Source organism: Nicotiana sylvestris, chromosome 4, assembly GCF_000393655.2.
Source record: "Nicotiana sylvestris chromosome 4, ASM39365v2, whole genome shotgun sequence".
NCBI lineage: Eukaryota > Viridiplantae > Streptophyta > Magnoliopsida > Solanales > Solanaceae > Nicotiana > Nicotiana sylvestris.
The window spans coordinates 81,007,098-81,023,386 of NC_091060.1; positions in this window are offsets into that span (position 1 = coordinate 81,007,098).

Sequence of the window (16,289 nt, forward strand, 5' to 3'; positions counted from 1 at the left end):
CATTAAGAAGCTTTTAAGTTTTAAACAATCTGACAGTATATGCTGTCAGATATATTCTACTGCCCATACTTGCTTTTAGATAATAAAATGAAAAGTTAAAGCCTGCTAAGGGAACGTCATGGGATTAATACTTGAATAGCTGAGTGGAAACTGAAAAGTAATGGGCACATGGGAGGGGTATCTGATTAAGTTAACAGGCTGGTAAAAGGTTTGAGGTTGAGGCTTATAAAGGGAGGCACATTAGGAGGAGGGGGGGGAGACATAGACAGAATTACAGGAAGAGAAAGAAAAATACAGATACTGTGAGGAGTTTTGAAAGGGAGATACCATCTGGAGGAGATAGGCATATACAGACTGGACCTTGAGGGCTGTTAAAAAATACAGACACTGGGAGGAGTTTTGGAAGAGAGAGTGGAAATACATACAGATATATACACACAGACAGGAATAGATATAGGGAGGATAACACAGGAAAGAGGAACTGCATCTTTTCCTCTTTGTCTTAACTCTCATCTGGCCGGATTTCCCTGTTCCATATCTTTTCTCCTAAGTTCTGTTTGAGATTTTTAGTTGTGTGTAGCATCAGTGCATCCCCAGATCTATTTTTGCCTAAATTTTGATTCATATTACTGGGAACTTGCCACACCCCGTCATCTTTCATTGGCTCCAGCTGCATCTTGTACTGGGATTCTGCTTTCTATCTGGTTACCTGCTGTTGCTGCTGCTATTTGGTTTCCTGCTGTTGCTGATTTTCTGCTTCACTTGTTCTTTGCATTTCAGTATTCAGTGTTGTTCCAGGTACACATTTCAAATCCCACTTTGGTGTTAACTGTAACAGTTCAAAAGCATGAAATGAAAGGAGTTCTTGAAGAAGATTTAGATGTCTGTTTTGTGCTGCTTGTGATACACTGATCTCTGTCGTATAAATTGATTAGTGTAATCCAGTAGTGAAAGATTAGTTAGACAATACTCAATCAAGTTTGCTTTTTGCATCTTAGTTTCTAGTTGTTTGCTAAGTACAAGATGTAATAGTATAATATATAGAAGGTGTGGATAATTGGCACAGAATTTTCGACTGGTTTCCCATCAGATAATGACATGTATAAGATAGAATATTTCCACCTACACAATAATGTTCTGTGTTATTTTCCTTCCATTTATCAAGACCGTTAGGCAACATATAGGTACATGTTCGAATCCCCATTAGTAACAATGCCTAGCATTCAATTTCCTTAACCTAGCTTAAATAAGTCTAGTTAAGCTCGATTCGAGGAAATGTCCGAATTAAGTATTGCATTTCATCCACCTCCATATAGCTTCCCTGTTCAACCAAAATATTTCGTAAGGTATGGCGTCCTTTCATTTTTATAAGTGATTAGAAATTGATAGTAATCCGTTTTTTTATTTCAATTAACATGCATCTTTCCTTCTTCCATTTCTGGAAACGAAAACAATAAGAAATGTAGTCATTGTAGGTTTTATTTTAATGAGACGAGCCTCGCCAAATAAAAAGAAAAAATGCGAATTGCGGGGCCTTCAACTAATCATAATATTTAGAATTCGGGCTAGGCCGTTTAGTGAATCTCATGGCCTTCTCAGAAATCATAACGCGTTAGACCCTTTAGGCGCGGCTTAATTAAATCATATTCTTAAATTCGGGTGCACATGGATGTGACCCAAATTCAAATCTCAATGGAGTCGAAATGTGTTAACAGCTGCGGGTGCATTGATTGTGACGTGGTTCGAGATGCATTTTCACGACGTTGCAATTCTATAAAATAAATGATAATAACAAAAGCGGTTTAAACTTAATAAAGGCGTTAAGTCATAACATGTATTTAAATCAGATATTTAGCCATTATAACAATTTAAGCGACCGTGCTAGAACCACGGGATTCGAGGGTGCCTAACACCTTCCCTCGGGTCAACAGAATTCCTTACTTAGAATTTCTGGTTCGTAGACTTCATTTGGAAAAGTCGAAAATTTCCTCGATTTGGGATTCAAGATAAACCGGTGACTTGGGACACCAAAAGCCAAACCTTTCCCAAGTGGCGACTCTGAATTAAATAAATAATCCCATTTCGAATATTGTCACTTAAATTGGAAAAACTCCACCCGCGCATCTTACCCCTCGGGGCGGGGCACGCAAAAAAGAGGTGTGACAGTAATAAAAACAAGAAAGGAAACATACTAGTAAGTATTTAAGAAAACCGGATTTCCAACAATTAGCACAAGTAAGCACTCGTCACATCACATACAAGGCATTTCAATTACCAAATATACCAATCCTAAGGGAAAGGTCCCCCTACAAGGTTAGACAAGCCACTTACCTCGATGTCACAAACACAATTCACGATTAAACTATAGCTTTACCCTTTGATTCCACCACCAATTCACTCATATCTAGTCACAAGTTACTTAATTACATCAATAAATGCTAAATGAATCAACCCCAATGCATGAAAATGAGTTTTCTAAAGTTTTAACCAAAAAGTCAAAAAATTGCCCCGGGCCCACATGGTCAAAACTCGAGGTTTGAACCAAAACCCGATTACCCATTCCCCCACGAACCCAAATATATGATTTGTTTTAAAATTGGACCTCAAATCGAGGTCCAAATCGCTAATTTTTGAAAAACCTAGGTTCTACCCAAAACACCCAATTTTCCTCAAGAAAATCATTGATTTTGAGTTGAATTCATGTTAAAAGATGTTAATGATCGAAGAAAACTAGATAAAAATGACTTATAATTGATTTGGAGAAGAAGAAGCCTTTGAAAAATCGTCATAGGGTGTTTATGTTCTGAGAAGATATGAAAAATGGGTTTAAAATCAGTTATGTATAAAAGTTGCAGGTCACAGGTATGGAAAATGCGAATTGCGAACCCCGACCTCTACTATGTTGGGATATGCGAAACAGGGCTCGCATTTGCGAACCCTTCAGGAAAATAGGACCTTCGTATTTGCGAACAGCATGTCGCATTTGCGACCCAAGGCTGAACAGGGATTTTCGCATTTGCGGAAGAATACTCGCATTTGCGAACAAGGCAGGCCTGGGCTATTTTTTGCATTTGCGATCCAGCCTTCGCATTTGCGAGCGAGGCTGCGAAGCCTGCAGGCCTGGGCACACCAACTAAAATTCTGCAATTTTCTAAGTTCAAAATGCACCCCATGGCCTATCCAAAACTCACCCAAGCCCTCAGGGCTCCAAGCCAAATATACACACAACCTCAAAAACATCTTACAGACTTATTCGTGTACTCAATATCACCAAAATAATATCAAAAACCTCGAATTAAACCTCAATATCAATAAAATTTCTCAAAACTTCTTTAAACACCGAACTTTCCAATTAAGGTTCGAATCACGTCAAACGGATTCTGTTTCTTACCAAACTTCACACAATTTTCTTAAATCATATATAAGACATGTACCGGGTGCCGGAACCAAAATACGGGCCCGATACCAACATGTTCTAATCAAATTTCATTTCCAAAACCTTTAAACAATTTCAGAAAACAATTTTTCTTTACAAATTCATTTCTCGGGCTTGGGACCTCGAAATTCGATTCCGGGCATACGCCCAAGTCCCATATTTTCTTACGGACCCTCTAGGACCATCAAATCAAGGGTTCGGGTCTGTTTACCCAAAATGTTGACCGGAGTCAAATTAACTCATTTTATAGTCAAAATTTATCTTTTTTCACAGATTTTCACATATAGGTTTTCCAGCTATGCATCCGAACTGCACACACAAATCAAGGTGATGTTAAAAGAGGTTTTTAAGGCCTCAAAATGCAGAATTTCATTTTAAAACAAGTTCAGTATTGATTTGGTACTGAACACTCAGCCCATTTCTATTCCCCCATATCGTACGACACCGAGGGAGTTGAAGGAGTTGAAGAAGCAGCTTCAGGAACTCCTTGATAAGGGGTTCATTGGTAGGCCAATACGGATGTGTGTTCTACATCAAGTCTATCTTGTTGACTCCGTACTGCTATTATTGAGGGATATGTCATTCGACCATTGCTGAGCTTATTAGTGTTCTGGGGTTATCTATGAGTTACCTTTTTGCATTGTGAGGCATTATGATTTGTGGGTTATAGGCACATATGGTGCGGTTCTATTGGGGTCTCATAGTGGAATTCAAGTAGGAAGAGTATTGGGTATTGCTCGGTGGATGGCATATTGGTTATGTCCTTTCGGGTTTATATGGTGTTATGTCATTTGCTTCGCCATGGTTATTACGATTTGCTTTTGGTACTAGACATCAATTGCACGTGGTTGTTGATTTGAGCATAGCGATTTGAGGTGTTTCATATGGACCAGTGTTTGGATAGGGTCGCGCATTGCAGCAAAGTTTTGTGGAAGTATGATCCTTCGGGTTAGATTTGTGTGTTCTGGTTCTATGGTGTGTGATGGGTTCTCAACATTGTGTGATGGTGGTACTGGTGAGCTTGCGGTAAAACTCTCTCATTTGGGTCATTTTCCATGATTTGAGTACATTTGGACTGTTGCTTATTGGTGCGCGGGTTGCATGGGTTGTGGATTTAGATTCTAATGATGTGTCATATCACTAGAGTAGTCGTGCTGGATGAGGTGGGGTCATTGGTATCTAGAATGAACCCTATTGGATTCGATTTCAGCAAGTTGGGAGGATAATATTGGAATTTCACTTAGAATTTGCCATGGTCCTCGCCGAAGGAGAGGGAACTACACGACTGGTCGATCTGAGGAATGGTTATGACTTTTTGCGTGTTTTAGTTCATTGTTGGCGGTACGAAAGTGTTGGAATGAGGCTTTATTTGATAAGAGGTTATTATCGGTATTCGGTTGTTTTGAGCAGTTACTGTGATTTGAAGTTTTCGCTATGAGTGTTCGGGTTGTATGGTATATCTTGTGATTTCCATATTGAATTGTGGTTATGGCTTGATTCAACGTGTTCAGATTTATTCGGTCGTGTGGATATGAGATTATGATCTTATAGATAATTTCAGAAGAGAATTTGGTTCTAAGTTTTATAGGCTAAGTTGGATTATGAAATTTTAGTTACATTGTACTATCGGACCTATATGAGATAGGGTGACGTGGGATCACCCCCGGGTATGTGCATGGTAAGGTTACATAGCGATTTGATGATTTTCAGAACAACTCTGGCCATATTCGAGGACGAATGTATGTTTAAGTATGGGAGTATGTAACAACTCGACTGATCATTTTGAGCATTTGCACTTCGCTTGCCAGTTCTCGAGCATGGCTAGCCCCGTATGTGTATTATGACTTATGCAGATCGTCGGTTTTGGTTTTTAGGATAATCAGAATAGATTTGGAAGAACAATTCTCAGCGTGGAGCTTTAAATTTAAAAGGTTTGACCAAGTTTTGACTTTTTAGTATTAGATATCGGATTTGGATTTTTATGATTTGGTTAGCTCCGTTAGGGATTTTGGACTTAGGAGCACGTCCGGAATATATTTTGGAGGTCCGTGGTAGATTTAGGCTTGAATTGGCGAAATTGGAAATTTGGCATTTCCGATCGGCAATGGAAATCTTGATATAGAGGTCGGATAGGAATTCCAAAAATTGGAATAACTTCGTTGTGCTATTTTGGACGTGTGTGCAAAATTTCAGGTCATTCGGAGGTGATTTGATAGGTTTCGGCGTCATTCGTGGAATTTGAAAGATTATAAGTTCTTAGGATAGAATCCAAGGATGATTTAGTGTTTTGGTGTTGTTTTGAGTGATTCAAAGGCTCAACTAAGCTTGAATGATGTTATGGGATGTGTTTGCATGTTTGGTTGAGGTCCCGGGGGCCTCGAGTGAGTTTCGGGTAGTTGACGGATCATTTTAGACTTTGGAAAGGTAGCAGATTTTCTGGTATTGTTGTTGCCGAGATTTTTTCTTCGCGTTCGCGAAGGTCGGAGTTGATGTGCATCACAATCACAATAAGGAACTCGCGTTTGCGTAGAAGGGTGAAGTAGGCTTGGGCATCAGGCCCTAAGGCATCGCGTTCACGGCTAGAAGAACACATTCGCGTAGGCCAAGATAGGCAAGGCATTGCGTCCGCGAGGAGGGGTTCGCATTCGTGAAAGAGAGTTTTTTCGGGCAGTCAAGTTTGTGCTTCACGAACATGAGGCTCCTTCCGCGTTCGCGAAGAAGGCGCACCTGGCAGAGTTGTAAGATTCAAAAATCAAGGGTTTTGGTCCATAATCTCAAAATTCATTAGAGAGCTCGGGAGAAGGATATTTTGGAGGGGATTTTCAGAGGATTGATTGGGGTAAGTGTTCTTTACTCAAATTTGGTTAAATCCCATGATTATGTCTTGATTTTTATCATTTAATTTGAGAATTTGGGATGAAAATTGGGGGAAAGTGGAAGAAAATTTGGAGAGTTGAATTGGGGATTTGAGGGACCATTTAAGGTCCAATTTTGATGTTCTTGTTATGTATAGACTCGTGGGAGGATGAGTATTCTTGTGGTTTGATTTTTATCGAACTCCAAGACATGGGCCGGGGGGACGAGTTTGAGCAAATTTGGGATTTTTGGTCTAAATTGATAATTTTCGTAAGGGTTTTATTTCTTTAGCGTATATTGATGATAATATATTGATTTTGGTTAGATTCAGAGCTTTTGGAGGCCGAATCGAAAGGCGAGGGCATCACGAGTTAGAGTTTTGGCTTGGTTTAAGGTAAGTAACGCTTCCAAACTTGGTTTTGTGGGTTCAGAACCCCAAACTATGTGTTCTATATTAATATTAAGGTGACGCAAAATGCCAAGTGACGGGCGTGTGGGCTTGCACCGTGAGAATTGCGGCCTGGATCATTCCATAGCACTGCTTAGTGGCTCTTTCTTGCTGATATCTGTGTTGTGATTATATGGCTAAGATAGTGAGCTGTAAGTCATGTTAATTATCATGTTAAGGCTTTACACCGATACTGTTGAGACCCGAGAGGTTCTTTCTTGCTGTCATATCATTAGCTTCATTGATATTCTGTACTTAGTGCTGTTCATGCATATTATATCATGTCTCAGTCTCGGTTATTGTTATTTGGCATATCATATCATTGTGTGTGGCCGAGAGCCTGATATTGAGTAACCGTTATGGGATCGGGCTGCATGCCGCAACAGAGTATTGATTATGCTTTCGTTGTCTTGTTATAGCGCTTGGGCTGTAGGAGCCCCTCTGGAGTCTGTAACACACCCCTAGTGAGCGCAGTTGATTATATTAAGGGATGGATCTTCCCTTGGTATGGAGATGGATCTTCTCCAAGAGGCTGGTTGGCCTGTTCCTCAGTACTGGAGACCGATAGTCTGTGATGTATATATATATTCCGGGATGGATCTTCCTTGGGCCTTGTGAGCCATATACAATACCGAGTGGTTGTGACGTTGTTATCATTGTTATTATCTGGAGATGGATCTTCTCCATAGGCTGGAATGCCTTCCTCAGTACTGAGTTACTGCTGTTAGAGATGTATATATTCCGGGATGGATCTTCCCTGGGCCGTGTGAGCCATATACAGTACTGAGTGGACGAGCATTTGAGATTGTGGGCACATGAGGCATTCAGCATGGTGCATTTCATACAGCATGTGCATTGGCATGTAGATGTAGCAGAGTCACACTTCCTTACCCGGTATATACCTGCTATGTATTACTGTTCGAGCTATTTATTTAATTGAAAGCATGCCTACATTCTTGTACATTATTTCTGTTACCTTTAAGGAGGTTGAGTTCGTCACTACCTATTAGTCCAAAGGTTGGACTTGTTACTTACAGAGTTAGTGTACTCACGTTACCTCCTGCACCTCGTGTGCAGATTCAGGCACTTTGGATCCAGTGGCGGTGGTTGATCGAGGCTTCTGACTTAGAAGATTATTGAGGTATCTGCACGGCGGTCGCATGCCTTGGTTCTCCACCTTACTTTCCAGTTGTATTTCAGTTGTTACCTTAGACCTTATATTAGATTATGTATTTCCTTAGACGCTCATGCACTCAGGCTTCTTATGATTCAAATAGTCCTTTAATTGTTAAAAGCTTCCATAAATGTTTTCAAATTTATTAATATCATGTTGATTGTTGAGTTGAGGCTTGCCTAGTTTCACGATAGGCGCCATCATGATGATTTGGGTTTTGGGTCATGACATTGAAGCTTTAAATTTGAAAGGTTTGACCAAGTTTTGACTTTTTAGTATTCGATCTCGGATTTGGATTTTATGATTTGGTTAGCTCCATTAGGTGATTCTGGACTTAGGAGTGCATCCGGAATGTGATTTGGAGGTCTGTGGTAGAATTAGGCTTGAATTGGCGAAATTAAAAATTTGGAATTTCTCGGTCGGCATTGAAATTTTGGTATTAGGGTCGGAATGGAATTTCAAAAGTTGGAATAGGTTCGTAGTGTCATTTCTGATGTGTGTGCAGAATTTTAGGTCATTCGTACGAGGTTTGGTAAGTTTTGGCATCGTATGCGGAATACAGAAGGTTAGAAGTTCTTAGGCTTGAATCCGAGGGTAATTCAGTGTTTTGATGTTATTTTGAGTGTTACGAAGGTTCGACTAAGTTTGAATGTTGATATGTTACTTGTTGTTTTTTTTGGTTGAGGTCCCGAGAGCCTCAAGATGATTTCGGATGGTTATCAAAGAGTTCAAATATTTGGTAATGCAGCTGAAGCTGATGATTCTTTCTTAACCGCACTTGCAGAGTGGGAACCGTAGGTGTGAGGTCCACAGAAGCGGGTCTGAGGCGTAGGTGCGGCTTGGTCCCTGCATCTGCGATGAGTGTAGATACAACCAGTATGTTGCAAAAGCGAAAGTGGGCTTTTAATGAAATTCCACAGAAGCAGAAAGGTTTTTGCAAGAGCGGTCCCGCAGATACAGGAATGGGATCGTAGATACGGTTTTGCTGGGCAGAACCTATAAATTGGAGACTTTGCAAAATTTGGGTTATTTTTCACCATTCTTGTTCGAACTTGGAGCTTTTTGGAGGATTTTGAAGAGCGAATCAAGGGGGCTTTCGTGGAGGTAAGCTACTTAAACTCAATACTCGTGATTATGGTGATTTTCAGTTGTTTAAGCATGTAATTAAAAGAAATTAGGGATGAAATTGAGGGGTTAGGGTTTGGAAATTGGAGAGTTTAATTGTTACACCCCGCAATATTACGTCAGTATTACGTCCCGCAGTATTATATTACGACAATGTTATGCTCTGCAGTAATAAGTTACGATAATGTTGCACCATGCAGTATTTTACTTTGAATTTGTCGTAAGGTAATTGACATCAGTACAAGGAAGAGATTATTTGGGGATTATAAGGATTATGCTATTTTAAAAGTGATTAATAAATTCGTGAAGGCGAGAGGGGAAGCAAGTCGAAGAAAATAAATTTCATCGAAGTTCGACATTTTCTGATAAAAAACGGTCCGAGTTATAATACTCGGTATTTATGGACTAGTGCCATACAAGGTACTACATGACCATGCTAGTAAGGTGTACAAGGTATGTTAAAATAAAGTAGTATTTTAAGTAAATTGAGAAAATTCTTAATTATGCGGGTAATTGGTTAATTATCGGTTAACGGGACATTATCTAATTAACTTTTGAGTTTAGATAAAGATTAATAAAATGAGGATGCCATCTAAAAACACGTAGCAATTAGGAATCAAATTAAGGACACATGTGCTTTACGTGTTTACAACTGCTGCCTTCTAAATATGATTTTACATTCATCCATATCTTCAAAACAAAAATATCCATATATCTACCTTAATGTATTAGTTGGACTTACACCTGACTATGAGTAACACCTAAAAAGGTGAATACATGGAAAAAGGAGATATGATGTCTTATGTCTTATTTTAAGAATGGTCATGTCCATTTTTGTTCTGAAATTTTACAAAAGATGTAGTATGCATCAACAATTTGCAAGTAAAGAATACTCCTTTCTATGAAGTGTATCCAAGTGCATTCATTACCCTTGTATGGAAAGAGTAATTTTCTCTTGCAAAAGAAAGATAGTATACCTTGATATACTAACAACTACTACAATTACAACTACAACCTTATGTCAATACTAATCTAGTTCGGGTCAGCTATGTTATTCTTTACTATCTATGTCGCGTCCTAGAGGGATTGTCAAGAAAATTGGTCCAGGTATGTTAAGGCTATCCCTTCTTTCTTTTGGCATGATCCATACGATATGAACAAAACGTGCAAATGCACAAATTCCATAAGTGACTCTATTAATAGAAGTATTAGAAATATCTATGTTCTTGAATTTCCATGTGTCATAATATTTTATCATTTGTTCATGGGTCTCAGAAAAATACAAAAGTTGAAAAGATGTTAGTTTATGATATTGCTCAAGAGGCAAAGTGGTCGTATGACCTTCCGAATGATTTTATTGAGGTACTTTTCATGCATTGCATTCATGTGCATTGACCCATGACCAGATAACGTTATATACACGTATATATGTAAATATATGTATATGGGACATGGGAAAAGGTTACGGCGTTATATACGCACCACCACCTGATCAGCTGGTATATGATGATGATGTTGCCCACAGTCGCTGAAATATGATTCAAATGGCGTTATATACGCATATATATATGTATGTATTCAAACGGCGTTATATACGCATATATGTGTATATATATATATATATATGTATATGGGATATGGGAATGGTTATGGTGTTATATACGCACCACCACCTGATCAGCTGGCATACGATTATGATTTTGCCCACAGTGGCCGATATGATATGATAGGATGCCCTCAGAGGCTGATGATGTTATGAAACATATACCTATGCACGACATGACATTCATACGCATATGCATGATGCTGAAAGTAACTTATGATTTACAAAGTTATTCAGGCTTACGGGTTGAGTCATGTACTCCATATATCTTCCATGTCTCCTATGTATTTATTTACGTGCCTTACATACTCGGTAAATTATTCGTACTGACGTCCCTTTTGCCTGGGGACGCTGCATTTCATGCCCGCAGGTCCTGATAGACAGGTCGAGAGCTCTCCAAGTAGGCTATCAGCTCAGCGGAAGATGTGGGTGCGCTCCATTTGCTTCGGAGTTGCGTATTTGGTTAGTATGACTTAGACGTCTATTGTTTGGTATGGAGGGACTCTGTCCCGACCTTTGTAACACTTATGTACTCTTAGAGGCTTGTAAGACATATGTCGTGTACGTGAAAGATTGTACGGCCCTGTCGGCCTATGTTTGAGTTTATAAATGATTATGTTAGCCTATTAGGTCCATATGTCACATGTATATAATGATGTAATAAGAAAGGTACATTACGTTGGTACTCGGTCAAGTAAGGTACTAGGTGCCCATCGCGGCCCATCGGTTTGGGTCGTGACATTAATTTGAGGATTCGAGAGACCATTTGAGGTCGAATTTTGATGAAATTGGTATGTATAGACTCGTGAGTGAAAGAGCTTTCTAGTTTTGGGATTTTTGTCAGATTCCGAGATGTGGGTCCGGGGGGCCGGGTTTTGGTGAATTTCAGGATTTTGGTCTAAATTGATAGTTTTCCTACGGAATTGGTTCCTTGGCCTATATTGATTGCATTGTATTGCTTTTGGTTAGATTCAGGACGTTTGGAGGCCGATTTCCAGAGGCAAGGGCATCCCAGAGTAAGGATTTGACCGGTGTAAGGTAAGTAATGATTGTAAATCTTGTTTTGAGGGTATGAAACAACGAATTTCACATTGTTTTACTACATTGAGGTGACACACATACTAGGTGACGGGCGTATGGGCGTGCACCGTTGGGGATTGTGACTTGGTCCGTCCCGTAGCAACTATAAAGTTGCGTATTTGGCTGAAATTATATGATACTTATGTGTTTTAGAAAGAATTGCTATAAATTGGTCTGAATACCATATTTGATCCTTGTGCCAGAGTTGTTTGGACCTTTAGGGTCCTTTTCTTATTATCCTCTCACTTTTTTGATTGAAAATCTATAATCAGTCATGCTATATTTTATTGATTTCATAACTCAGTCTTTATAACCCCGTTTTGATGCATATAAAATGTTATTTTGGGTTGAGCACCCTGTTTTTACTTATACTCCGAGTGGCTTGAGAGGTTTATGACTAAGTGAGGACGAGGTCCTATTTTTGTGAGGATATTTATTGGATCGGGCTGCACGCCGCAACATGTTGTTACTTATTCACGATTGAGTGAGGCCGAGTGCCTGATTGTGAGATATTGAGACTATGGCACGTGATTGTCCGTGCGAATTCTGATATTGATGTTATAGCACGTGAGTTGTCCGTGTAGTACGTGAGTTGTCCGTGCGGATTATAGCACTTAGGCTGTATGAGCCTTCCGGAGTCTAAACACCCCAGTGAGTGTGGGTACCATGAGTGAGTGATATGATGTTTTGCCCGAGGGGCTGTTCTTGATTCATGTTGTTCTCAAGGGGCTGTTTACGAGTAATTGTGAGGTATGTCCGAGGTGCTGTATATGAGTGACAGTAATAATTGCCTGAAGGGCTGCTTATGATTCATGTTTGCTCGAGGGGATGTTTATGATTTATGTTACTCGAGGGGCTGTATACGAGTGAGTTTTGCCCGAGGGGCTATTATTGCTTCCATCATTTTTACTCACTTTTTCATCACTTTGTTTGAAAAATGTTGAAAGATGTTTTAAACGGTTTTATTGAAACGCGACTTAAATGAGTTAAGCTGATTCAGAACCCTGATTTTAAAAGCCAACTGTATTCTAATGAGATTTCATGATATGAACTGTATATGTTTTATTGCTCGTCACTAATGCTCAGTCCTTATTTACCTTTATTACTTACTGAGTTGGCATAGTCACATTACTCCCTACACCTTGTGTGCAGATCCAGGAGTTGCTGTACATGCCAGTGAGTGTTGATTTCATCCGTCGTGGATCTGCTGGAGTTAGCAAGGTAGCTGCATGGAGATCGCAGCCCTGCTCTTCTCCCTCCTATCTTCTTATAGATTGTTATTAGTTGTTTTCCAGACTCTATATGTCTTAGTATTATCGGATAGTCCTTGGTAAATGCTCATGACTAGTGACACCCTGATGTCGGGCTTTCTTTCCACACTTTTGTTTTGATTTACACTGCTTATGAAGGTTTTATATTAAATAGCTTTAGAAATTGTCTTGAAAATGAAAATCTTGTTTGTTTTGGTACTGTGTCGGCTGGCCTAGTACCACGATTGGCGCCATCATGACATGATTAATTTTGGGTTGTGACAATTGAAGAATTCAATAGGATTGTTACTTAACCATGACCCTGGAATATTATTTCTTATTGAATTAATATCCTTGTGCTAAGTGTGGTAGTTAATTAGTTCTTCTTTTAATTAAAAGTCTAGTTAATAGAATTAGTTAAACCAAAGATCGCCTTAAAATTATTCTGGACTCGATAAATCATAATTTACTTGATTTGGTTGATAATTGATCACAAGTCCTCATGGGAATGATACTCTACTCACTCTTTATTACTCGATTGCTCATGTATACTTGCGTGTGCGATTTAGGGAGACAATTTTACACACCTAGGTACGAGTTAGGATAATCTTTTTTGATCGGATAATCAATTTATCCCTCTCTCTCTCTCTCTCTCTTAATCTCTCTTGCTCTTCATCTCTCTCGCTCTCTCTCTGTTTTTTCTTCGTATTCCTAACCTCTTTTCTAATTCTTCTTCAGAGAATTCATCACTCAGACTTGAGTATTCACCTATGGAGTTGTATTAAAATATCTCTTCTATTTTATATTTCCTATGGTAGTCGTGTATTGAATATGACCGTTAATCAAATTCTCAGTTCTCGTCTCGAAATTCTTCTTATTTCAATCAAGTTACATTACATTTTGTCATTGGATACTTGCTCTCTGTGGAGTTCGATGTTAGAATACCTATCTACTCTATACTTGCATTTAATTGGGAAAATGCATAAATACCCTCCCAATCTATGACCGAAGTTCCAACTAAATACCTTTTCTATTCAGGATCCAATTACCTCCATAAGCTTTTTAAATGTTTATGTGACAAAAAGTGTATTTTACTCTCTTTGAGAGAGTGAGAAGCCAAAAAATTTACTAAGTAATCTTTTCTTTTTCTTAGTCTTTTGTCTTTTATTTTTTTTCTTCTCCCCAAGGGTGGCAAGTGGGCCGGTCCAGGTCCGGGACCACCTCGGGATCGCGGACCAAACGGTTTTCTGGGCCTAAACGGGCTATAATTGGTAAGAATCGGGACAGTGGGGGTGGGCTGGTTCTTCAAAAAAAAAAAAACCGCGAGACCGGGACCGTTTGAGACTGGGACCGAACCGGTCCTTTGCAGGTTTAAACGGTCCCAAACGGTCCTAACGGTCATAATTTTTTTTTAAAAAGTGGACCATTGGGCTTGTACAAATCTGGCTATTGGCCTTTTAAAAAATAGGCGTTGGCTATTCACAAAATAGCCATTTAATCCCCCAACTTTGTTTTAACCCCAAACTTTTTATAATTATACTTTTTTCCTATTTTCAATTATAAATACCCCTCATTCTTTCATTTTTCACACAAAATCATGAATTTCTCTCAATCTCTCTCTAATTTTCTTCTATAATATCTACTATTGCTTACTTTATTGTTACAATTTGTGAAAAATTATGAAGTCGGTTAATTGAAGTCGTCAAGTCTTCAACGATAATCAATTTTCAACAAGGTGTTCGTCAATTCGGTAAACTCGTTCCAACTTTTAAGTTTTAATATTATAGTTTTGTTTATTTTTTTGTTTTATTTGATTAATTACGATGGCTTCCTTAAAAAACTTTTTGGCAAAAATAGCAGAATCCAAGAGTGGCGAATCTAGTGGCCAATCTGTTCTCCTCTACTGGCCCCGGCTCCCCCACCCAAACCACATATCCGTCCTACACCTACTATTCTTGATGGCGATAATAGTTTATTACAATTTATTGAGAGTTACTTTTGCCATAATATTGGAGCTAGTGAACAATTAAACCATGAATTAATGAATGCTCTTTATTCTAATCCAATTATTGATGAAAATGATGAGGAGGAAATAAATTTTAATGAAACTCAACCGGATGATGATACACCCACTAGTCCTCTCCTGAAGTTAACCCAACTAGTGATAATCCAAATGATTCCCCGTCTAATACTCTTGTTACAACCCCTACTTTTTCTAGACAACGTACCAGATGGGCAGAAACATCTATTATTTGGCATTTTTTACTCAACTAATTCCACAAAATAAGGCTAATTGTAAAATTTGTGGCAAGAAGTTAGCTTTTAAATATGCTGGGGGGGGGAGGGGAACTTTGGCTAGACACATATTGATGCACCCTCAAGATAGAGTCAAATATCTTCATGCCAAAGCTTTGGTCGAGGGTACAAGTGTACCTACTCCTAATCAAGCTGACCCTATTATCGGGTCAAATTAATTTCAACCGGTAATTAACACTGTTACCGGTGGTATTTTATATTATGTTCCAAAAAAGGCTGGGAAGGATTGGCAAAAATGGTTACTGTTACGTGCTTACCCTATAGTTTTCCTTCTGACCCTCACTTTGTGCATTATATTAATTTTTTTTTTAATCCTACTTATAAAGATTTTCCTAACACAACCGTAAAGAGCGATATTTATAAATATAAACATGAATATGAACAATATTTGCGCTATTTATTTACTCATATAAATTGTCGTGTTGCTATTACAACTTATATTGGTAGAAGTGGTAACGACTGTGATTACCTTACTATTACCAGTCATTGGATTGATGAGGATTAGATAATGCAAAATACATTATTGCTTATACAATAATTAATTCACGTCACACAGGGCATTTTATTGCTAGCACAATTATGGATGTTTAAAGATATTTTGCATTAATGATAAAATAATGTCAATTTCAATGGGTAATGCTACTAGTAACACAAATGTCGTAGCCTTACTTACCACTACACTAAGTCCTGTATTTAGTAACATTATTCATATTAAATGTATTTTTCATAGTTACCATTTAATTGTGGATCATGGTACGAGAATTTTTAAAATGGCTCTTAACTGACTTTTTTATTCAAACCGTAGAGATAGATTTAGAGAATATTTTAATAGATGCGATGAATTTGGCCTAAGAGAAAGAAAGGTTCCTAAACCTTGTCCAACTAAGTGGAATTACATGTATGAATGCATATTAATATAGAAATCCCATAAACTCAATGTTTAATGCTCATGTAAGTGATGACGATGAGCACCTTACAAATGCGGATTGGGCTAATGTTTA